Source organism: Pleurodeles waltl, unplaced genomic scaffold, assembly GCF_031143425.1.
Source record: "Pleurodeles waltl isolate 20211129_DDA unplaced genomic scaffold, aPleWal1.hap1.20221129 scaffold_39, whole genome shotgun sequence".
Lineage (NCBI taxonomy): Eukaryota > Metazoa > Chordata > Amphibia > Caudata > Salamandridae > Pleurodeles > Pleurodeles waltl.
This window is the reverse complement of record NW_027150097.1, coordinates 5,269,489-5,293,227: the sequence shown is the minus strand read 5'-3', so window position 1 is coordinate 5,293,227 and position 23,739 is coordinate 5,269,489. Positions and strand designations below refer to the sequence as shown.

Here is a 23,739-nt window from a genome sequence, read left to right as displayed (position 1 = left end):
GGTGTGAAAGAACGACTTTACCAAAGTGTTAATGTATGAAATTGCCCTTTGCTTTTTTTTTGTGAGTTGCAAATGGTAACCTTTGACTAAAGCAATTACCCAAAAATAAACAGTTTTCAGCTGGACTCATATGACTTGCATTTGCAGTGGAAGATCTGCCTGGAGCAGTATATGAGTGTGAAAAGGTCTCTAGTTTTGTCTTGAAATACCAGAGACTTCGGCGCTCTCCACCTTTCTCCTTCGACATCACATCCTGATGCTGAACAGTATTAGCACATAAATGAATAAAAAACTGGCTGACGTGTACATGCACATGTGTGCATATGTACCACGGTGCTATAGTCTGATGACATATATGTGCCAGTCTGTGGGGTCAAAGGGCAGTCAGAAGTTACTGGGCCCCAGTTGTATCAATGAGGACTGTGTACTTCCTGTGCCCTGGGGCATTCGTACTCTGGTCCTTCAAACTAGGGTGGAAGCCCCCCTTTAGCACATGACTCTCAGAATAACAAGTCAGAGCAGACATTAGTGTAACTGGGTACTCACACTTGCGAAAGGCGCAAGTGCAAGTAGTGAACTGCAACCTGACCTCACAGCATACACTTTAGACATCCTTTGTAAACACACACACATATTTTCAGTCTAACTTGTTTACATTTTACATCAATAAATATGGTAATATTTGTACTTGAAATGTTTAATTTGCCTACCTTTGGCGCATATTCCTAGTACCTTATATTTTAACTTTTCTCCATTCGGGTGTATACAATTGGTATAATGTGAGAAAGGGAGAAGACGACCGAGAATGCCTAAGAATGTGCGCTTACATGCTTTTAAGAACATATGTCTGGTGTTGTGACAAAACAGCAGTGACCACTTCAGCTCAGCACTTGCTTCTTCCTCTGCTGTCCCAAAATACTGTGGAATTACTAGTCTCTGCGCCTCTGACAAGGCTGCTGACATCCAATTGATGATTCGTAAGCTTGTGGGCTGTGAGTGCTTTGGCTGTGCTGCCCCCTGGCGGTCACTCTGTGAAGATGCAGGTACCTGGGAACAACCCAGACTACTTCTGAGCTGCTTCTTCTTTGTGTGAACCAATCCAGTGTCAGGACTGGAGTCGGTGCTGTTAGTAGATAGAGAAGGAGTATAACTCGAGCCCCAGGAGGGCAGCCTGGAGCCTATGACAGCTGCAGGGGAGTGTCGTCAAGGAAGCAGCTGGAAGATAACTGGAGAGGGGTCTGTGGGGCCATCAGTCTGGTGAGGAAACCCAGGAGTCAAGGGGTGTCCTGGGGGAGGGGCGTGGCTTTGTCTGGCTCAAGGGGAGGGGTTAGTAATAGTCAATGCAGGGACTGCTGCTGTCCTCCGTGTCCTGGGCTCTGTGTATGTGTGGAAGTTCTAAGGTTGTAAATAATGAGACCTGACAGGTTGTGGCAGAAATGATGACTTCTGGTCATTCCTTCTCTTTTGTCAGAAGTGAGGTGTCTGTTACCCCAATTGATTGTGTACTACTGAGAAGAACAGTATAACTCTCAGTGTACGGAATGCAGTGTGACCTTGGGAGTCACCTCACATACACTGAGCTGTATGAAGAGGTCACAGTTCCCATATGGTCTACCGGTTAGGATTCCTGGTTTTCACCCAGGCAGCCTGGGTTCAACTCCCGGTATGGGAAATCCATTTTTTTTTTCACTACTCAGACATTTTAATCTTTCTCAGTTTTTTTCTATAAACCTAAATGCACCTAAAGTCTTAATAAATGTCACTTGCTTTGTCTTCTGCTTCCATCTAATGCCGTCAGAGGTTTACACCGACCCCCAAATCTACTGCCCTCTCTCCCCAGCCCTTGACCTGTACATTAATACTATGAAGGGTTATTCCTTGTTTTTCTTTTATTGCACAACAAAAAGTACAGATTATATAATGAGACCAGGGCATGGAGAAAAGAAGGCAGCAATTGACTGTGGTCCCACCATGGGAAATTCTCATTTTATTACCTGCCCCGTCCATACTGTGGGTTCATCATTTGTTTTATGACATGATTCCCCTGCTGTGTTGTTTCTAGTATAAGACTTGAGCACTTTATGTGTTTTATATCATCTGTGATATTGCAGCTGCTGTTTGCAGTGTCCACATTTTGCAACCAATGGCACGTGATGCTACACACAGGTGTTGTCTACGTCCTGTGTCTGTGTGGACACCTCTCTACTCTGGCTACACAACAGTAAGATGCACAGTGTGGACCTGACTCCACGCGGCCTTCACACCGGATAACTTACAAGGAGAGAGAAACTTACGGAAATGTACGGTGTGAAAGAACGACTTTACCAAAGTGTTAATGTATGAAATTGCCCTTTGCTTTTTTTTTGTGAGTTGCAAATGGTAACCTTTGACTAAAGCAAGTACCCAAAAATAAACAGTTTTCAGCTGGACTCATATGACTTGCATTTGCAGTGGAAGATCTGCCTGGAGCAGTATATGAGTGTGAAAAGGTCTCTAGTTTTGTCTTGAAATACCAGAGACTTCGGCGCTCTCCACCTTTCTCCTTCGACATCACATCCTGATGCTGAACAGTATTAGCACATAAATGAATAAAAAACTGGCTGACGTGTACATGCACATGTGTGCATATGTACCACGGTGCTATAGTCTGATGACATATATGTGCCAGTCTGTGGGGTCAAAGGGCAGTCAGAAGTTACTGGGCCCCAGTTGTATCAATGAGGACTGTGTACTTCCTGTGCCCTGGGGCATTCGTACTCTGGTCCTTCAAACTAGGGTGGAAGCCCCCCTTTAGCACATGACTCTCAGAATAACAAGTCAGAGCAGACATTAGTGTAACTGGGTACTCACACTTGTGAAAGGCGCAAGTGCAAGTAGAGAACTGCAACCTGACCTCACAGCATACACTTTAGACTTCCTTTGTAAACACACACACATATTTTCAGTCTAACTTGTTTACATTTTACATCAATAAATATGGTAATATTTGTACTTGAAATGTTTAATTTGCCTACCTTTGGCGCATATTCCTAGTACCTTATATTTTAACTTTTCTCCATTCGGGTGTATACAATTGGTATAATGTCAGAAAGGGAGAAGACGACCGAGAATGCCTAAGAATGTGCGCTTACATGCTTTTAAGAACATATGTCTGGTGTTGTGACAAAACAGCAGTGACCACTTCAGCTCAGCACTTGCTTCTTCCTCTGCTGTCCCAAAATACTGTGAAATTACTAGTCTCTGCGCCTCTGACAAGGCTGCTGACATCCAATTGATGATTCGTAGGCTTGTGGGCTGTGAGTGCTTTGGCTGTGCTGCCCCCTGGCGGTCACTCTGTGAAGATGCAGGTACCTGGGAACAACCCAGACTACTTCTGAGCTGCTTCTTCTTTGTGTGAACCAATCCAGTGTCAGGACTGGAGTCGGTGCTGTTAGTAGATAGGTAGATAGAGAAGGAGTATAACTCGAGCCCCAGGAGGGCAGCCTGGAGCCTATGACAGGTGCAGGGGAGTGTCGTCAAGGAAGCAGCTGGAAGATAACTGGAGAGGGGTCTGTGGGGCCATCAGTCTGGTGAGGAAACCCAGGAGTCAAGGGGTGTCCTGGGGGAGGGGCGTGGCTTTGTCTGGCTCAAGGGGAGGGGTTAGTAATAGTCAATGCAGGGACTGCTGCTGTCCTCCGTGTCCTGGGCTCTGTGTATGTGTAGAAGTTCTAAGGTTGTAAATAATGAGACCTGACAGGTTGTGGCAGAAATGATGATTTCTGGTCATTCCTTCTCTTTTGTCAGAAGTGAGGTGTCTGTTACCCCAATTGATTGTGTACTACTGAGAAGAACAATATAACTCTGTGTACGGAATGCAGTGTGACCTTGGGAGACACCTCACATACACTGAGCTGTAGGAAGAGGTCACAGTTCCCATATGGTCTAGTGGTTAGGATTCTTGGTTTTCACCCAGGTGGCCCGGGTTCGACTCCCGGTATGGGAAATCCATTTTTTTTTTCGCTACTCAGACATTTTAATCTTTCTCAGTTTTTTTCTATAAACCTTAATGCACCTAAAGTCTTAATAAATGTCACTTGCTTTGTCTTCTGCTTCCATCTAATGCCGTCAGAGGTTTACACCGACCCCCAAATCTACTGCCCTCTCTCCCCAGCCCTTGACCTGTACATTAATACTATGAAGGGTTATTCCTTGTTTTTCTTTTATTGCACAACAAAAAGTACAGATTATATAATGAGACCAGGGCACGGAGAAAAGAAGGCAGCAATTGACTGTGGTCCCACCATGGGAAATTCGCATTTTATTACCTGCCCCGTCCATACTGTGGGTTCATCATTTGTTTTATGACATGATTCCCCTGCTGTGTTGTTTCTAGTATAAGACTTGAGCACTTTATGTGTTTTATATCATCTGTGATATTGCAGCTGCTGTTTGCAGTGTCCACATTTTGCAACCAATGGCACGTGATGCTACACACAGGTGTTGTCTACGTCCTGTGTCTGTGTGGACACCTCTCTACTCTGGCTACACAACAGTAAGATCCACAGTGTGGACCTGACTCCACGTGGCCTTCACACCGGATAACTTACAAGGAGAGAGAAACTTACGGAAATGTACGGTGTGAAAGAACGACTTTACCAAAGTGTTAATGTATGAAATTGCTCTTTGCTTTTTTTTTGTGAGTTGCAAATGGTAACCTTTGACTAAAGCAAGTACCCAAAAATAAACAGTTTTCAGCTGGACTCATATGACTTGCATTTGCAGTGGAAGATCTGCCTGGAGCAATATATGAGTGTGAAAAGGTCTCTAGTTTTGTCTTGAAATACCAGAGACTTCGGCGCTCTCCACCTTTCTCCTTCGACATCACATCCTGATGCTGAACAGTATTAGCACATAAATGAATAAAAAACTGGCTGACGTGTACATGTGTGCATATGTACCACGGTGCTATAGTCTGATGACATATATGTGCCAGTCTGTGGGGTCAAAGGGCAGTCAGAAGTTACTGGGCCCCAGTTGTATCAATGAGGACTGTGTACTTCCTGTGCCCTGGGGCATTCGTACTCTGGTCCTTCAAACTAGGGTGGAAGCCCCCCTTTAGCACATGACTCTCAGAATAACAAGTCAGAGCAGACATTAGTGTAACTGGGTACTCACACTTGTGAAAGGCGCAAGTGCAATTAGTGAACTGCAACCTGACCTCACAGCATACACTTTAGACTTCCTTTGTAAACACACACACATATTTTCAGTCTAACTTATTTACATTTTGCATCAATAAATATGGTAATATTTGTACTTGAAATGTTTAATTTGCCTATCTTTGGCGCATATTCCTAGTACCTTATATTTGAACTTTTCTCCATTAGGGTGTATACAATTGGTATAATGTCAGAAAGGGAGAAGATGACCGAGAATGCCTAAGAATGTGCGCTTACATGCTTTTAAGAACATATGTCTGGTGTTGTGACAAAACAGCAGTGACCACTTCAGCTCAGCACTTGCTTCTTCCTCTGCTGTCCCAAAATACTGTGGAATTACTAGTCTCTGCGCCTCTGACAAGGCTGCTGACATCCAATTGATGATTCGTAGGCTTGTGGGCTGTGAGTGCTTTGGCTGTGCTGCCCCCTGGCGGTCACTCTGTGAAGATGCAGGTACCTGGGAACAACCCAGACTACTTCTGAGCTGCTTCTTCTTTGTGTGAACCAATCCAGTGTCAGGACTGGAGTCGGTGCTGTTAGTAGATAGGTAGATAGAGAAGGAGTATAACTCGAGCCCCAGGAGGGCAGCCTGGAGCCTTTGACAGGTGCAGGGGAGTGTCGTCAAGGAAGCAGCTGGAAGATAACTGGAGAGGGGTCTGTGGGGCCATCAGTCTGGTGTGGAAACCCAGGTGTCAAGGGGTGTCCTGGGGGAGGGGCGTGGCTTTGTCTGGCTCAAGGGGAGGGGTTAGTAATAGTCAATGCAGGGACTGCTGCTGTCCTCCGTGTCCTGGGCTCTGTGTATGTGTAGAAGTTCTAAGGTTGTAAATAATGAGACCTGACAGGTTGTGGCAGAAATGATGACTTCTGGTCATTCCTTCTCTTTTGTCAGAAGTGAGGTGTCTGTTACCCCAATTGATTGTGTACTACTGAGAAGAACAATATAACTCTCAGTGTACGGAATGCAGTGTGACCTTGGGAGACACCTCACATACACTGAGCTGTATGAAGAGGTCACAGTTCCCATATGGTCTAGCGGTTAGGATTCCTGGTTTTTACCCAGGCGGCCCGTGTTCGACTCCCGGTATGGGAAATCCATTTTTTTTTCACTACTCAGACATTTTAATCTTTCTCAGTTTTTTTCTATAAACCTAAATGCACCTAAAGTCTTAATAAATGTCACTTGCTTTGTCTTCTGCTTCCATCTAATGCCGTCAGAGGTTTACACCGTCCCCCAAATCTACTGCCCTGTCTCCCCAGGCCTTGACCTGTACATTAATACTATGAAGGGTTATTCCTTGTTTTTCTTTTATTGCACAACAAAAAGTACAGATTATATAATGAGACCAGGGCACGGAGAAAAGAAGGCAGCAATTGACTGTGGTCCCACCATGGGAAATTCACATTTTATTACCTGCCCGTCCATACTGTGGGTTCATCATTTGTTTTATGACATGATTCCCCTGCTGTGTTGTTTCTAGTATAAGACTTGAGCACTTTATGTGTTTTATATCATCTGTGATATTGCAGCTGCTGTTTGCAGTGTCCACATTTTGCAACCAATGGCACGTGATGCTACACACAGGTGTTGTCTACGTCCTGTGTCTGTGTGGACACCTCTCTACTCTGGCTACACAACAGTAAGATGCACAGTGTGGACCTGACTCCACGCGGCCTTCACACCGGATAACTTACAAGGAGAGAGAAACTTACGGAAATGTACGGTGTGAAAGAACGACTTTACCAAAGTGTTAATGTATGAAATTGCCCTTTGCTTTTTTTTTGTGAGTTGCAAATGGTAACCTTTGACTAAAGCAAGTACCCAAAAATAAACAGTTTTCAGCTGGACTCATATGACTTGCATTTGCAGTGGAAGATCTGCCTGGAGCAGTATATGAGTGTGAAAAGGTCTCTAGTTTTGTCTTGAAATACCAGAGACTTCGGCGCTCTCCACCTTTCTCCTTCGACATCACATCCTGATGCTGAACAGTATTAGCACATAAATGAATAAAAAACTGGCTGACGTGTACATGCACATGTGTGCATATGTACCACGGTGCTATAGTCTGATGACATATATGTGCCAGTCTGTGGGGTCAAAGGGCAGTCAGAAGTTACTGGGCCACAGTTGTATCAATGAGGACTGTGTACTTCCTGTGCCCTGGGGCATTCGTACTCTGGTCCTTCAAACTAGGGTGGAAGCCCCCCTTTAGCACATGACTCTCAGAATAACAAGTCAGAGCAGACATTAGTGTAACTGGGTACTCACACTTGTGAAAGGCGCAAGTGCAAGTAGTGAACTGCAACCTGACCTCACAGCATACACTTTAGACTTCCTTTGTAAACACACACACATATTTTCAGTCTAACTTGTTTACATTTTGCATCAATAAATATGGTAATATTTGTACTTGAAATGTTTAATTTGCCTACCTTTGGCGCATATTCCTAGTACCTTATATTTGAACTTTTCTCCATTCGGGTGTATACAATTGGTATAATGTCAGAAAGGGAGAAGATGACCGAGAATGCCTAAGAATGTGCGCTTACATGCTTTTAAGAACATATGTCTGGTGTTGTGACAAAACAGCAGTGACCACTTCAGCTCAGCACTTGCTTCTTCCTCTGCTGTCCCAAAATACTGTGGAATTACTAGTCTCTGCGCCTCTGACAAGGCTGCTGACATCCAATTGATGATTCGTAAGCTTGTGGGCTGTGAGTGCTTTGGCTGTGCTGCCCCCTGGCGGTCACTCTGTGAAGATACAGGTACCTGGGAACAACCCAGACTACTTCTGAGCTGCTTCTTCTTTGTGTGAACCAATCCAGTGTCAGGACTGGAGTCGGTGCTGTTAGTAGATAGAGAAGGAGTATAACTCGAGCCCCAGGAGGGCAGCCTGGAGCCTATGACAGCTGCAGGGGAGTGTCGTCAAGGAAGCAGCTGGAAGATAACTGGAGAGGGGTCTGTGGGGCCATCAGTCTGGTGACGAAACCCAGGAGTCAAGGGGTGTCCTGGGGGAGGGGCGTGGCTTTGTCTGGCTCAAGGGGAGGGGTTAGTAATAGTCAATGCAGGGACTGCTGCTGTCCTCCGTGTCCTGGGCTCTGTGTATGTGTAGAAGTTCTAAGGTTGTAAATAAAGAGACCTGACAGGTTGTGGCAGAAATGATGACTTCTGGTCATTCCTTCTCTTTTGTCAGAAGTGAGGTGTCTGTTACCCCAATTGATTGTGTACTACTGAGAAGAACAATATAACTCTCAGTGTATGGAATGCAGTGTGACCTTGGGAGACACCTCACATACACTGAGCTGTATGAAGAGGTCACAGTTCCCATATGGTCTACCGGTTAGGATTCCTGGCTTTCACCCAGGCAGTTTGGGTTCGACTCCCGGTATGGGAAATCCATTTTTTTTTTCACTACTCAGACATTTTAATCTTTCTCAGTTTTTTTCTATAAACCTAAATGCACCTAAAGTCTTAATAAATGTCACTTGCTTTGTCTTCTGCTTCCATCTAATGCCGTCAGAGGTTTACAGCGACCCCCAAATCTACTGCCCTCTCTCCATAGCCCTTGACCTGTACATTAATACTATGAAGGGTTATTCCTTGTTTTTCTTTTATTGCACAACAAAAAGTACAGATTATATAATGAGACCAGGGCACGGAGAAAAGAAGGCAGCAATTGACTGTGGTCCCACCATGGGAAATTCGCATTTTATTACCTGCCCCGTCCATACTGTGGGTTCATCATTTGTTTTATGACATGATTCCCCTGCTGTGTTGTTTCTAGTATAAGACTTGAGCACTTTATGTGTTTTATATCATCTGTGATATTGCAGCTGCTGTTTGCAGTGTCCACATTTTGCAACCAATGGCACGTGATGCTACACACAGGTGTTGTCTACGTCCTGTGTCTGTGTGGACACCTCTCTACTCTGGCTACACAACAGTAAGATGCACAGTGTGGACCTGACTCCACGCGGCCTTCACACCGGATAACTTACAAGGAGAGAGAAACTTACGGAAATGTACGGTGTGAAAGAACGACTTTACCAAAGTGTTAATGTATGAAATTGCCCTTTGCTTTTTTTTTGTGAGTTGCAAATGGTAACCTTTGACTAAAGCAAGTACCCAAAAATAAATAGTTTTCAGCTGGACTCATATGACTTGCATTTGCAGTGGAAGATCTGCCTGGAGCAGTATATGAGTGTGAAAAGGTCTCTAGTTTTGTCTTGAAATACCAGAGACTTCGGCGCTCTCCACCTTTCTCCTTCGACATCACATCCTGATGCTGAACAGTATTAGCACATAAATGAATAAAAAACTGGCTGACGTGTACATGCACATGTGTGCATATGTACCACGGTGCTATAGTCTGATGACATATATATGCCAGTCTGTGGGGTCAAAGGGCAGTCAGAAGTTACTGGGCCACAGTTGTATCAATGAGGACTGTGTACTTCCTGTGCCCTGGGGCATTCGTACTCTGGTCCTTCAAACTAGGGTGGAAGCCCCCCTTTAGCACATGACTCTCAGAATAACAAGTCAGAGCAGACATTAGTGTAACTGGGTACTCACACTTGTGAAAGGCGCAAGTGCAAGTAATGAACTGCAACCTGACCTCACAGCATACACTTTAGACTTCCTTTGTAAACACACACACATATTTTCAGTCTAACTTGTTTACATTTTACATCAATAAATATGGTAATATTTGTACTTGAAATGTTTAATTTGCCTACCTTTGGCGCATATTCCTACTACCTTATATTTTAACTTTTCTCCATTCGGGTGTATACAATTGGTATAATGTCAGAAAGGGAGAAGACGACCGAGAATGCCTAAGAATGTGCGCTTACATGCTTTTAAGAACATATGTCTGGTGTTGTGACAAAACAGCAGTGACCACTTCAGCTCAGCACTTGCTTCTTCCTCTGCTGTCCCAAAATACTGTGGAATTACTAGTCTCTGCGCCTCTGACAAGGCTGCTGACATCCAATTGATGATTCGTAGGCTTGTGGGCTGTGAGTGCTTTGGCTGTGCTGCCCCCTGGCGGTCACTCTGTGAAGATGCAGGTACCTGGGAACAACCCAGACTACTACTGAGCTGCTTCTTCTTTGTGTGAACCAATCCAGTGTCAGGACTGGAGTCGGTGCTGTTAGTAGATAGGTAGATAGAGAAGGAGTATAACTGGAGCCCCAGGAGGGCAGCCTGGAGCCTATGACAGGTGCAGGGGAGTGTCGTCAAGGAAGCAGCTGGAAGATAACTGGAGAGGGGTCTGTGGGGCCATCAGTCTGGTGAAGAAACCCAGGAGTCAAGGGGTGTCCTGGGGGAGGGGCGTGGCTTTGTCTGGCTCAAGGGGAGGGGTTAGTAATAGTCAATGCAGGGATTGCTGCTGTCCTCCGTGTCCTGGGCTCTGTGTATGTGTAGAAGTTCTAAGGTTGTAAATAATGAGACCTGACAGGTTGTGGCAGAAATGATGATTTCTGGTCATTCCTTCTCTTTTGTCAGAAGTGAGGTGTCTGTTACCCCAATTTATTGTGTACTACTGAGAAGAACAATATAACTCTCAGTGTACGGAATGCAGTGTGACCTTGGGAGACACCTCACATACACTGAGCTGTATGAAGAGGTCACAGTTCCCATATGGTCTAGCGGTTAGGATTCCTGGTTTTCACCCAGGTGGCCCGGGTTCGACTCCCGGTATGGGAAATCCATTTTTTTTTCACTACTCAGACATTTTAATCTTTCTCAGTTTTTTTCTATAAACCTAAATGCACCTAAAGTCTTAATAAATGTCACTTGCTTTGTCTTCTGCTTCCATCTAATGCCGTCAGAAGTTTACACCGACCCCCAAATCTACTGCCCTCTCTCCCCAGCCCTTGACCTGTACATTAATACTATGAAGGGTTATTCCTTGTTTTTCTTTTATTGCACAACAAAAAGTACAGATTATATAATGAGACCAGGGCACGGAGAAAAGAAGGCAGCAATTGACTGTGGTCCCACCATGGGAAATTCGCATTTTATTACCTGCCCCGTCCATACTGTGGGTTCATCATTTGTTTTATGACATGATTCCCCCGCTGTGTTGTTTCTAGTATAAGACTTGAGCACTTTATGTGTTTTATATCATCTGTGATATTGCAGCTGCTGTTTGCAGTGTCCACAGTTTGCAACCAATGGCACGTGATGCTACACACAGGTGTTGTCTACGTCCTGTGTCTGTGTGGACACCTCTCTACTCTGGCTACACAACAGTAAGATGCACAGTGTAGACCTTAATCCACGCGGCCTTCACACCGGATAACTTACAAGGAGAGAGAAACTTACGGAAATGTACGGTGTGAAAGAACGACTTTACCAAAGTGTTAATGTATGAAATTGCCCTTTGCTTTTTTTTTGTGAGTTGCAAATGGTAACCTTTGACTAAAGCAAGTACCCAAAAATAAACAGTTTTCAGCTGGACTCATATGACTTGCATTTGCAGTGGAAGATCTGCCTGGAGCAGTATATGAGTGTGAAAAGGTCTCTAGTTTTGTCTTGAAATACCAGAGACTTCGGCGCTCTCCACCTTTCTCCTTCGACATCACATCCTGATGCTGAACAGTATTAGCACATAAATGAATAAAAAACTGGCTGACGTGTACATGCACATGTGTGCATATGTACCACGGTGCTATAGTCTAATGACATATATGTGCCAGTCAGTGGGGTCAAAGGGCAGTCAGAAGTTACTGGGCCACAGTTGTATCAATGAGGACTGTGTACTTCCTGTGCCCTGGGGCATTCGTACTCTGGTCCTTCAAACTAGGGTGGAAGCCCCCCTTTAGCACATGACTCTCAGAATAACAAGTCAGAGCAGACATTAGTGTAACTGGGTACTCACACTTGTGAAAGGCGCAAGTGCAAGTAGTGAACTGCAACCTGACCTCACAGCATACACTTTAGACATCCTTTGTAAACACACACACATATTTTCAGTCTAACTTGTTTACATTTTACATCAATAAATATGGTAATATTTGTACTTGAAATGTTTAATTTGCCTACCTTTGGCGCATATTCCTAGTACCTTATATTTTAACTTTTCTCCATTCGGGTGTATACAATTGGTATAATGTGAGAAAGGGAGAAGACGACCGAGAATGCCTAAGAATGTGCGCTTACATGCTTTTAAGAACATATGTCTGGTGTTGTGACAAAACAGCAGTGACCACTTCAGCTCAGCACTTGCTTCTTCCTCTGCTGTCCCAAAATACTGTGGAATTACTAGTCTCTGCGCCTCTGACAAGGCTGCTGACATCCAATTGATGATTCGTAAGCTTGTGGGCTGTGAGTGCTTTGGCTGTGCTGCCCCCTGGCGGTCACTCTGTGAAGATGCAGGTACCTGGGAACAACCCAGACTACTTCTGAGCTGCTTCTTCTTTGTGTGAACCAATCCAGTGTCAGGACTGGAGTCGGTGCTGTTAGTAGATAGAGAAGGAGTATAACTCGAGCCCCAGGAGGGCATCCTGGAGCCTATGACAGCTGCAGGGGAGTGTCGTCAAGGAAGCAGCTGGAAGATAACTGGAGAGGGGTCTGTGGGGCCATCAGTCTGGTGAGGAAACCCAGGAGTCAAGGGGTGTCCTGGGGGAGGGGCGTGGCTTTGTCTGGCTCAAGGGGAGGGGTTAGTAATAGTCAATGCAGGGACTGCTGCTGTCCTCCGTGTCCTGGGCTCTGTGTATGTGTAGAAGTTCTAAGGTTGTAAATAATGAGACCTGACAGATTGTGGCAGAAATGATGACTTCTGGTCATTCCTTCTCTTTTGTCAGAAGTGAGGTGTCTGTTACCCCAATTGATTGTGTACTACTGAGAAGAACAATATAACTCTCAGTGTACGGAATGCAGTGTGACCTTGGGAGACACCTCACATATACTGAGCTGTATGAAGAGGTCACAGTTTCCATATGGTCTACCGGTTAGGATTCCTGGTTTTCACCCAGGCAGCCCGGGTTCGACTCCCGGTATGGGAAATCCATTTTTTTTTTCACTACTCAGACATTTTAATCTTTCTCAGTTTTTTTCTATAAACCTAAATGCACCTAAAGTCTTAATAAATGTCACTTGCTTTGTCTTCTGCTTCCATCTAATGCCGTCAGAGGTTTACACCGACCCCCAAATCTACTGCCCTCTCTCCCCAGCCCTTGACCTGTACATTAATACTATGAAGGGTTATTCCTTGTTTTTCTTTTATTGAACAACAAAAAGTACAGATTATATAATGAGACCAGGGCACGGAGAAAAGAAGGCAGCAATTGACTGTGGTCCCACCATGGGAAATTCGCATTTTATTACCTGCCCCGTCCATACTGTGGGTTCATCATTTGTTTTATGACATGATTCCCCTGCTGTGTTGTTTCTAGTATAAGACTTGAGCACTTTATGTGTTTTATATCATCTGTGATATTGCAGCTGCTGTTTGCAGTGTCCACATTTTGCAACCAATGGCACGTGATGCTACACACAGGTGTTGTCTACGTCCTGTGTCTGTGTGGACACCTCTCTACTCTGGCTACACAACAGTAAGATGCACAGTGTGGACCTGACTCCACGTGGCCTTCACACCGGATAACTTACAAGGAGAGAGAAACTTACGGAAATGTACGGTGTGAAAGAACGACTTTACCAAAGTGTTAATGTATGAAATTGCCCTTTGCTTTTTTTTTGTGAGTTGCAAATGGTAACCTTTGACTAAAGCAAGTACCCAAAAATAAACAGTTTTCAGCTGGACTCATATGACTTGCATTTGCAGTGGAAGATCTGCCTGGAGCAGTATATGAGTGTGAAAAGGTCTCTAGTTTTGTCTTGAAATACCAGAGACTTCGGCGCTCTCCACCTTTCTCCTTCGACATCACATCCTGATGCTGAACAGTATTAGCACATAAATGAATAAAAAACTGGCTGACGTGTACATGCACATGTGTGCATATGTACCACGGTGCTATAGTCTGATGACATATATGTGCCAGTCTGTGGGGTCAAAGGGCAGTCAGAAGTTACTGGGCCACAGTTGTATCAATGAGGACTGTGTACTTCCTGTGCCCTGGGGCATTCGTACTCTGGTCCTTCAAACTAGGGTGGAAGCCCCCCTTTAGCACATGACTCTCAGAATAACAAGTCAGAGCAGACATTAGTGTAACTGGGTACTCACACTTGTGAAAGGCGCAAGTGCAAGTAGCGAACTGCAACCTGACCTCACAGCATACACTTTAGACTTCCTTTGTAAACACACACACATATTTTCAGTCTAACTTGTTTACATTTTACATCAATAAATATGGTAATATTTGTACTTGAAATGTTTAATTTGCCTACCTTTGGCGCATATTCCTAGTACCTTATATTTTAACTTTTCTCCATTCGGGTGTATACAATTGGTATAATGTCAGAAAGGGAGAAGACGACCGAGAATGCCTAAGAATGTGCGCTTACATGCTTTTAAGAACATATGTCTGGTGTTGTGACAAAACAGCAGTGACCACTTCAGCTCAGCACTTGCTTCTTCCTCTGCTGTCCCAAAATACTGTGGAATTACTAGTCTCTGCGCCTCTGTCAAGGCTGCTGACATCCAATTGATGATTCGTAGGCTTGTGGGCTGTGAGTGCTTTGGCTGTGCTGCCCCCTGGCGGTCACTCTGTGAAGATGCAGGTACCTGGGAACAACCCAGACTACTTCTGAGTTGCTTCTTCTTTGTGTGAACCAATCCAGTGTCAGGACTGGAGTCGGTGCTGTTAGTAGATAGGTAGATAGAGAAGGAGTATAACTCGAGCCCCAGGAGGGCAGCCTGGAGCCTATGACAGGTGCAGGGGAGTGTCGTCAAGGAAGCAGCTGGAAGATAACTGGAGAGGGGTCTGTGGGGCCATCAGTCTGGTGAGGAAACCCAGGAGTCAAGGGGTGTCCTGGGGGAGGGGCGTGGCTTTGTCTGGCTCAAGGGGAGGGGTTAGTAATAGTAAATGCAGGGACTGCTGCTGTCCTCCGTGTCCTGGGCTCTGTGTATGTGTAGAAGTTCTAAGGTTGTAAATAATGAGACCTGACAGGTTGTGGCAGAAATGATGACTTCTGGTCATTCCTTCTCTTTTGTCAGAAGTGAGGTGTCTGTTACCCCAATTGATTGTGTACTACTGAGAAGAACAATATAACTCTCAGTGTACGGAATGCATTGTGACCTTGGGAGACACCTCACATACACTGAGCTGTATAAAGAGGTCACAGTTCCCATATGGTCTAGCGGTTAGGATTCCTGGTTTTCACCCAGGCGGCCGGGGTTCGACTCCCGGTATGGGAAATCCATTTTTTTTTCACTACTCAGACATTTTAATCTTTCTCAGTTTTTTTCTATAAACCTAAATGCACCTAAAGTCTTAATAAATGTCACTTGCTTTGTCTTCTGCTTCCATCTAATGCCGTCAGAAGTTTACACCGACCCCCAAATCTACTGCCCTCTCTCCCCAGCCCTTGACCTGTACATTAATACTATGAAGGGTTATTCCTTGTTTTTCTTTTATTGCACAACAAAAAGTACAGATTATATAATGAGACCAGGGCACGGAGAAAAGAAGGCAGCAATTGACTGTGGTCCCACCATGGGAAATTCGCATTTTATTACCTGCCCCGTCCATACTGTGGGTTCATCATTTGTTTTATGACATGATTCCCCTGCTGTGTTGTTTCTAGTATAAGACTTGAGCACTTTATGTGTTTTATATCATCTGTGATATTGCAGCTGCTGTTTGCAGTGTCCACATTTTGCAACCAATGGCACGTGATGCTACACACAGGTGTTGTCTACGTTCTGTGTCTGCGTGGACACCTCTCTACTCTGGCTACACAACAGTAAGATGCACAGTGTGGACCTGACTCCACGCGGCCTTCATACCGGATAACTTACAAGGAGAGAGAAACTTACGGAAATGTACGGTGTGAAAGAACGACTTTACCAAAGTGTTAATGTATGAAATTGCCCTTTGCTTTTTTTTTGTGAGTTGCAAATGGTAACCTTTGACTAAAGCAAGTACCCAAAAATAAACAGTTTTCAGCTGGACTCATATGACTTGCATTTGCAGTGGAAGATCTGCCTGGAGCAGTATATGAGTGTGAAAAGGTCTCTAGTTTTGTCTTGAAATACCAGAGACTTCGGCGCTCTCCACCTTTCTCCTTCGACATCACATCCTGATGCTGAACAGTATTAGCACATAAATGAATAAAAAACTGGCTGACGTGTACATGCACATGTGTGCATATGTACCACGGTGCTATAGTCTGATGACATATATGTGCCAGTCTGTGGGGTCAAAGGGCAGTCAGAAGTTACTGGGCCACAGTTGTATCAATGAGGACTGTGTACTTCCTGTGCCCTGGGGCATTCGTACTCTGGTCCTTCAAACTAGGGTGGAAGCCCCCCTTTAGCACATGACTCTCAGAATAACAAGTCAGAGCAGACATTAGTGTAACTGGGTACTCACGCTTGTGAAAGGCGCAAGTGCAAGTAGTGAACTGCGACCTGACCTCACAGCATACACTTTAGACTTCCTTTGTAAACACACACACATATTTTCAGTCTAACTTGTTTACATTTTACATCAATAAATATGGTAATATTTGTACTTGAAATGTTTAATTTGCCTACCTTTGGCGCATATTCCTAGTACCTTATATTTTAACTTTTCTCCATTCGGGTGTATACAATTGGTATAATGTCAGATAGGGAGAAGACGACCGAGAATGCCTAAGAATGTGCGCTTACATGCTTTTAAGAACATATGTCTGGTGTTGTGACAAAACAGCAGTGACCACTTCAGCTCAGCACTTGCTTCTTCCTCTGCTGTCCCAAAATACTGTGGAATTACTAGTCTCTGCGCCTCTGACAAGGCTGCTGACATCCAATTGATGATTCGTAGGCTTGTGGGCTGTGAGTGCTTTGGCTGTGCTGCCCCCTGGCGGTCACTCTGTGAAGATGCAGGTACCTGGGAACAGCCCAGACTACTTCTGAGCTGCTTCTTCTTTGTGTGAACCAATCCAGTGTCAGGACTGGAGTCGGTGCTGTTAGTAGATAGGTAGATAGAGAAGGAGTATAACTCGAGCCCCAGGAGGGCAGCCTGGAGCCTGTGACAGGTGCAGGGGAGTGTTGTCAAGGAAGCAGCTGGAAGATAACTGGAGAGGGGTCTGTGGGGCCATCAGTCTGGTGAGGAAACCCAGGAGTCAAGGGGTGTCCTGGGGGAGGGGTGTGGCTTTGTCTGGCTCAAGGGGAGGGGTTAGTAATAGTCAATGCAGGGACTGCTGCTGTCCTCCATGTCCTGGGCTCTGTGTATGTGTAGAAGTTCTAAGGTTGTAAATAATGAGACCTGACAGGTTGTGGCAGAAATGGTGACTTCTGGTCATTCCTTCTCTTTTGTCAGAAGTGAGGTGTCTGTTACCCCAATTGATTGTGTACTACTGAGAAGAACAATATAACTCTCAGTGTACGGAATGCAGTGTGACCTTGGGAGACACCTCACATACACTGAGCTGTATGAAGAGGTCACAGTTCCCATATGGTCTAGCGGTTAGGATTCCTGGTTTTCACCCAGGCGGCCCGGGTTCGACTCCCGGTATGGGAAGTCCATTTTTTTTCCACTACTCAGACATTTTAATCTTTCTCAGTTTTTTTCTATAAACCTAAATGCACCTAAAGTCTTAATAAATGTCACTTGCTTTGTCTTCTGCTTCCATCTAATGCCGTCAGAGGTTTACACCGACCCCCAAATCTACTGCCCTCTGTCCCCAGCCCTTGACCTGTACATTAATACTATGAAGGGTTATTCCTTGTTTTTCTTTTATTGCACAACAAAAAGTACAGATTATATAATGAGACCGGGGCACAGAGAAGAAGGCAGGAATTGACTGTGGTCCCACAATGGGAAATTCTCATTTTATTACCTGCCCCGTCCATACTGTGGGTTCATCATTTGTTTTATGACATGATTCCCCTGCTGTGTTGTTTCTAGTATAAGACTTGAGCACTTTATGTGTTTTATATCATCTGTGATATTGCAGCTGCTGTTTGCAGTGTCCACATTTTGCAACCAATGGCACGTGATGCTACACACAGGTGTTGTCTACGTCCTGTGTCTGTGTGGACACCTCTCTACTCTGGCTACACAACAGTAAGATGCACAGTGTGGACCTGACTCCACGCGGCCTTCACACCGGATAACTTACAAGGAGAGAGAAACTTACGGAAATGTACGGTGTGAAAGAACGACTTTACCAAAGTGTTAATGTATGAAATTGCCCTTTGCTTTTTTTTTGTGAGTTGCAAATGGTAACCTTTGACTAAAGCAAGTACCCAAAAATAAACAGTTTTCAGCTGGACTCATATGACTTGCATTTGCAGTGGAAGATCTGCCTGGAGCAGTATATGAGTGTGAAAAGGTCTCTAGTTTTGTCTTGAAATACCAGAGACTTCGGCGCTCTCCACCTTTCTCCTTCGACATCACATCCTGATGCTGAACAGTATTAGCACATAAATGAATAAAAAACTGGCTGACGTGTACATGCACATGTGTGCATATGTACCACGGTGCTATAGTCTGATGACATATATGTGCCAGTCTGTGGGGTCAAAGGGCAGTCAGAAGTTACTAGGCCCCAGTTGTATCAATGAGGACTGTGTACTTCCTGTGCCCTGGGGCATTCGTACTCTGGTCCTTCAAACTAGGGTGGAAGCCCCCCTTTAGCACATGACTCTCAGAATAACAAGTCAGAGCAGACATTAGTGTAACTGGGTACTCACACTTGTGAAAGGCGCAAGTGCAAGTAGTGAACTGCAACCTGACCTCACAGCATACACTTTAGACATCCTTTGTAAACACACACACATATTTTCAGTCTAACTTGTTTACATTTTACATCAATAAATATGGTAATATTTGTACTTGAAATGTTTAATTTGCCTACCTTTGGCGCATATTCCTAGTACCTTATATTTGAACTTTTCTCCATTCGGGTGTATACAATTGGTATAGGTCGCTCCCCCTGCCGCTGCAGCTCCTCCAAGTTCCCGAGTTCCTGTGTTCCTGAGACCCACCTAACTGTAAGTACCCCCCTCCTCCCAGCCCCTCGCCCTGCCCCGCGCCACTCACCTTCTCTCCTGCTCCTGCTTCTTTTCCTCCTCTCTGTCTCTTCCTCCTCGCTCCCCCTCTGCAATCTTCTTCTGTGTTCTTCTGTTCTTCTCTTCTGTTCTTCTGTTCTTCCCTTCTGTTCTTCTGTGTTCTTCCGGTCTTCTGTGTTCTTCTTCTCTGTTCTTCTCGGTGCTTCTGTGTTCTTCTTCTCGGTTCTTCTCTGTTCTTCTCTGTTCTTCTCTGTTCTTCTGCTCTTCCGATCTTCCGATCTTCTGTTCTTCTGTTCTTCTGTCTTCTGTTCTCCTGTCTTCGGCTCTTCTACCTCCTCCGTCTTCTTCCCCCGAGCCTGCCCTCCTGCTTCTTCCTCATCCCCCTCCCTCACTCGCCTCCCCCTCTCTCACCCCTAGCTAACCCGTTCGCTATCTACCTCCCTCACTCCTCCTATCTTCCTATCTCTCTAGCTCCCTATCTCACTATCTAACTCCCCCACTCTCCACCTCCTCCTACCTACCTATCTGTCTATCTATCTATTTCCCTATCTATCGACTTCTCTATCTATTTTCTCTATCTATTTCTCTATCTCTCCCCCCCTCCCGCCACCCCCTCTACTACCTATCTCCCTATCCTCTCACTCTACCTCTCTCCCTCACCCACCTCTACAACCCCCCCTCCCCTATCTTCACAACCCTACTCCTATCTCTCTCCCTAATCTCCAAACCTCCTAACACTCACCCTCCTCCACCCTAAACCCCCTCCCCCAGCTCCTCTCACTCTACCTGTCCCCCCCCCTCCCTCGCGCTTTCCCGCCGCGACCTCCTGCACGCCCCGCCCCCCAGCTCCCATTCGCCCCCAGCTGACCCCTCCCCCCCCCTCCTACCTCTTATGGCGGCCGCTGCGCGACAGTGGTAGCGACCCTTGACCCAAGGGTAGGTCGCTCCCCCTGCCGCTGCAGCTCCTCCAAGTTCCCGAGTTCCTGTGTTCCTGAGACCCACCTAACTGTAAGTACCCCCTCCTCCCAGCCCCTCGCCCTGCCCCGCGCCACTCACCTTCTCTCCTGCTCCTGCTTCTTTTCCTCCTCTCTGTCTCTTCCTCCTCGCTCCCCCTCTGCAATCTTCTTCTGTGTTCTTCTGTTCTTCTCTTCTGTTCTTCTGTTCTTCTGTGTTCTTCCGGTCTTCTGTGTTCTTCTTCTCTGTTCTTCTCGGTGCTTCTGTGTTCTTCCTCTCGGTTCTTCTCTGTTCTTCTCTGTTCTTCTCTGTTCTTCTCTGTTCTTCTGTCTTCTGTTCTTCTGTTCTTCTGTCTTCTGTTCTCCTGTCTTCGGCTCTTCTACCTCCTCCGTCTTCTTCCCCCGAGCCTGCCCTCCTGCTCCTTCCTCATCCCCCTCCCTCACTCGCCTCCCCCTCTCTCACCCCTAGCTAACCCGTTCGCTATCTACCTCCCTCACTCCTCCTATCTTCCTATCTCTCTAGCTCCCTATCTCACTATCTAACTCCCCCACTCTCCACCTCCTCCTACCTACCTATCTGTCTATCTATCTATTTCCCTATCTATCGACTTCTCTATCTATTTTCTCTATCTATTTCTCTATCTCTCCCCCCCTCCCGCCACCCCCTCTACTACCTATCTCCCTATCCTCTCACTCTACCTCTCTCCCTCACCCACCTCTACAACCCCCCCTCCCCTATCTTCACAACCCTACTCCTATCTCTCTCCCTAATCTCCAAACCTCCTAACACTCACCCTCCTCCACCCTAAACCCCCTCCCCCAGCTCCTCTCACTCTACCTGTCCCCCCCCCTCCCTCGCGCTTTCCCGCCGCGACCTCCTGCACGCCCCCGCCCCCCAGCTCCCATTCGCCCCCAGCTGACCCCTCCCCCCCCCTCCTACCTCTTATGGCGGCCGCTGCGCGACAGTGGTAGCGACCCTTGACCCAAGGGTAGGTCGCTCCCCCTGCCGCTGCAGCTCCTCCAAGTTCCCGAGTTCCTGTGTTCCTGAGACCCACCTAACTGTAAGTACCCCCCTCCTCCCAGCCCCTCGCCCTGCCCCGCGCCACTCACCTTCTCTCCTGCTCCTGCTTCTTTTCCTCCTCTCTGTCTCTTCCTCCTCGCTCCCCCTCTGCAATCTTCTTCTGTGTTCTTCTGTTCTTCTCTTCTGTTCTTCTGTTCTTCCCTTCTGTTCTTCTGTGTTCTTCCGGTCTTCTGTGTTCTTCTTCTCTGTTCTTCTCGGTGCTTCTGTGTTCTTCTTCTCGGTTCTTCTCTGTTCTTCTCTGTTCTTCTCTGTTCTTCTCTGTTCTTCTCTGTTCTTCTGCTCTTCCGATCTTCCGATCTTCTGTTCTTCTGTTCTTCTGTCTTCTGTTCTCCTGTCTTCGGCTCTTCTACCTCCTCCGTCTTCTTCCCCCGAGCCTGCCCTCCTGCTCCTTCCTCATCCCCCTCCCTCACTCGCCTCCCCCTCTCTCACCCCTAGCTAACCCGTTCGCTATCTACCTCCCTCACTCCTCCTATCTTCCTATCTCTCTAGCTCCCTATCTCACTATCTAACTCCCCCACTCTCCACCTCCTCCTACCTACCTATCGGTCTATCTATCTATTTCCCTATCTATCGACTTCTCTATCTATTTTCTCTATCTATTTCTCTATCTCTCCCCCCCTCCCGCCACCCCCTCTACTACCTATCTCCCTATCCTCTCACTCTACCTCTCTCCCTCACCCACCTCTACAACCCCCCCTCCCCTATCTTCACAACCCTACTCCTATCTCTCTCCCTAATCTCCAAACCTCCTAACACTCACCCTCCTCCACCCTAAACCCCCTCCCCCAGCTCCTCTCACTCTACCTCTCCCCCCCTCCCTCGCGCTTTCCCGCCGCGACCTCCTGCACGCCCCCGCCCCCCAGCTCCCATTCGCCCCCAGCTGACCCCTCCCCCCCCTCCTACCTCTTATGGCGCCCGTCCGCGCCTGGCCCGCGCCCAGCGCCACGACCCCTGGTCCCCAGCTCCCCCAAGCCCCGCTGATCCGCTACGACCCCACCACCCTCCACGCCCTCAACCCAGGGCGCTCCAAAACCTGCTTCCTAGCTCACCCCAAACGCACCCATGGACCCTTCGCCTGCAACTCCTGCAAACGCATCTTCCACCACGCAACTACCACGACCACAAGCCCACGCGCCATCAACCACCTCAAGTGCATCCTGATCAACGCTCGTTCCGTCCACAAGCACGCCGTTGAACTTTGGGACCTCCTGGACTCCACAGCCCCGGACGTCGCCTTCATCACGGAGACATGGATGAACGCCTCCTCTGCTCCAGACATCGCTACCCGCCATCCCCGAAGGCTACAAGATCTCCAGAAAAGACCGCACCAACCAAGTAGGAGGAGGTGTCGCCATCATCTTCAAAGACTCCATCAGCGTCACCACCTCCACCGAAGACCCCCCCCTCGCCGCTGAACACCTGCATTTTCAGATTCGCACCGACCCAAGGACCACCCTCAGAGGATCCCTCGTCTACCGTCCTCCCGGACCTCGCGCCTCTTTCAGCGACGCCATCGCCGACTTCATCTCCCCGCACGCCCTCGCCTCACCGGACTACATCCTCCTAGGCGACCTCAACTTCCATCTGGAACAAAACAACGACCCCAACACCACCACCCTGCTCGACAACCTCGCCAACCTCGGCCTCAAACAACTGGTGAACACCGCCACCCACATCGCCGGACACACGCTCGACCCTATCTTCTCCACCAGCAAACACGTCTTCTTCAGCCACACCTCTGCCCTACACTGGACCGACCACAGCTGCGTCCACTTCACATTCCGACGCGAGACCTCCCACCTCCGCACTCAACCCACCCCTCGTCGACAGTGGAACAAGATCCCTGAAGAGCAACTCTTCTCCGCTCTCGCCGCCAACCAACCCACCCTCACCACCGACCCCAACGACGCAGCTCTCAACCTCACAAACTGGATCTCCAACTGCGCTGACAACCTTGCTCCCCTCAAACGCACGCATCGACAGACCAACACCAAAAAACCTCTCTGGTTCTCTGACACCCTCAAAGAATCAAAGAAAACTTGTCGTGCCCTTGAGAAGGCCTGGCGCAAGGACCACACCGCGGACAACATGACCGCCCTCAAGAACGCTACACGCGAACACCACCACCTGATCCGCACTGCCAAAAGGAACTTTTTCACCGACAGACTAGACAAAAACAGCCACAACAGCAGAGAACTCTTCAGCATCGTCAAAGAGTTCTCCAACCCCAGCGCCAGCGCCAACGCCGTCACGCCCTCACAGGATTTGTGCGAATCCCTCGCCACTTTCTTCCATCGCAAGATCAGCGACCTCCACGACAGCTTCGGACACCAGACCCAACCACACACCACTGAACCCGCTTCCCCGGACATCACCCTCAACAA

At 47.0% G+C, this 23,739-nt stretch overlaps 5 non-coding genes across 5 annotated transcripts; all 5 read left to right on the top strand.

The window, feature by feature from the left end:
• Positions 1–3,910: 3,910 nt before the first annotated feature.
• On the top strand, positions 3,911–3,982 carry TRNAE-UUC (transfer RNA glutamic acid (anticodon UUC)). The gene has a single exon. It is a non-coding gene; the product is annotated as a tRNA-Glu (tRNA).
• Positions 3,983–6,216: 2,234 nt separating this feature from the next.
• TRNAK-UUU (transfer RNA lysine (anticodon UUU)) lies at positions 6,217–6,288 on the top strand. Its single transcript has one exon. It is a non-coding gene; the product is annotated as a tRNA-Lys (tRNA).
• Positions 6,289–10,830: 4,542 nt separating this feature from the next.
• Positions 10,831–10,902, top strand: TRNAE-UUC (transfer RNA glutamic acid (anticodon UUC)). Its single transcript has one exon. It is a non-coding gene; the product is annotated as a tRNA-Glu (tRNA).
• Positions 10,903–15,445: 4,543 nt separating this feature from the next.
• TRNAE-UUC (transfer RNA glutamic acid (anticodon UUC)) lies at positions 15,446–15,517 on the top strand. Its single transcript has one exon. It is a non-coding gene; the product is annotated as a tRNA-Glu (tRNA).
• A 2,239-nt stretch (positions 15,518–17,756) lies between these two features.
• TRNAE-UUC (transfer RNA glutamic acid (anticodon UUC)) lies at positions 17,757–17,828 on the top strand. Its single transcript has one exon. It is a non-coding gene; the product is annotated as a tRNA-Glu (tRNA).
• Positions 17,829–23,739: the final 5,911 nt, after the last annotated feature.